The sequence below is a fragment of the Aplysia californica genome, unplaced genomic scaffold (assembly GCF_000002075.1).
Source record: "Aplysia californica isolate F4 #8 unplaced genomic scaffold, AplCal3.0 scaffold00272, whole genome shotgun sequence".
NCBI lineage: Eukaryota > Metazoa > Mollusca > Gastropoda > Aplysiida > Aplysiidae > Aplysia > Aplysia californica.
Window position 1 is genome coordinate 488,356 of NW_004797542.1, and position 1,346 is coordinate 489,701.

At 45.0% G+C, this 1,346-nt stretch overlaps 1 long non-coding RNA gene across 1 annotated transcript; it reads left to right on the top strand.

Moving 5' to 3' along the window:
* The first annotated feature begins 6 nt into the window (after nucleotides 1-6).
* Nucleotides 7-660, top strand: LOC118477887. Its single transcript, XR_004858678.1, has 2 exons — nucleotides 7-135; nucleotides 271-660. It is a non-coding gene; the product is annotated as an uncharacterized LOC118477887 (long non-coding RNA).
* The last annotated feature ends 686 nt before the right edge of the window (nucleotides 661-1,346 follow it).

A 1,346-nucleotide genomic window follows, 5' to 3' on the forward strand; every position in this document is an offset into this window, starting at 1 on the left:
TGTTGTGTATGGTTGTTGTTGTTGTTGTGTATGGTTGTTGTTGTTGTTGTGTATGGTTGTTGTTGTTGTTGTGTATGGTTGTTGTTGTTGTCAGCGCTTGCAGATGGGAAACTTGTGTGATGTCAGAACGTGCAGGTTGGAAGTGTATGGTTGTTGTTGTTGTTGTGTATGGTAGCTGTTGTTGTTGTGTATGGTTGTTGTTGTTGTGTATGGTTGTTGTTGTTGTCAGCGCTTGCAGATGGGAAACTTGTGTGATGTCAGAACGTGCAGGTTGGAAGTGTGTGTCCGGAAAATACACCACCATTCTGCTTGATCATTCATGTGTCAGCCTCGATTTTGTCTGTTTGTTCAATAGCTCATTTAGTGTTTGTTTATCTGAACTTTTGTTGAGTTGCCTTTCAAAAGAAGGTCTCTTGTAAAAGTTTTAGTGTGTGTTTTACGGCGCTTGCAATATAAAACGGTCATACAAGTGCCGAAGATTAGAGGTGTTACAAGAGAGTAACACACACAGAAAGGATGAGGCCACAATATATATATTTTTTAAAGTTTTAGTAAGAGTTTTACGACACTTGCGACCCAAAAGGTGTTGATGGTGAACAAGGAGCAAACCATAGCCGAGCACCCACCAACCACCCATTAAAAAAGGTAGACCTTGACCAAGTTGTGATTTTGTCCTGGGAAATCAGAGTGGCTTATCTCAACTTCTGGTCAAAACTGTTCTGTCTCTCTCTCTCCTTTTCTCCCTCTCTGTCTCTCTCCTTTTCTCCCTCTCTGTCTCTCCTTTTCTCCCTCTCTGTCTCTCTCTCTTTTTCTCCCTCTCTGTCTCTCTCTCTTTTTCTCCCCCTGTCTCTCTCTCTCTCTCCTTTTCTCCCTCTCTGTCTCTCTCTCTCCTTTCCTCCCTCTCTGTCTCTCTCTCTCTCTCCTTTTCTCCCTCTCTGTCTCTCTCCTTTTCTCCCTCTCTGTCTCTCTCTCTCTCCTTTTCTCCCCCCGTCTCTCTCTCTCTCTCCTTTTCTCCCTCTCTGTCTCTCCTTTCCTCCCTCTCTGTCTCTCTCTCTCTCTCCTTTTCTCCCTCTCTGTCTCTCTCCTTTTCTCCCTCTCTGTCTCTCTCTCTCTCCTTTTCTCCCCCCGTCTCTCTCTCTCTCTCCTTTTCTCCCTCTCTGTCTCTCCTTTCCTCCCTCTCTGTCTCTCTCTCTCTCTCCTTTTCTCCCTCTCTGTCTCTCTCTCTCTCCTTTCCTCCCTCTCTGCCTCTCTCTCTCCTTTTCTCCCTCTCTGTCTCTCCTTTTTTCCCTCTCTCCTTTTCTCCCTCTCTGTCTGTCTGTCTGTCTCTCTCTCTTTATATATATATA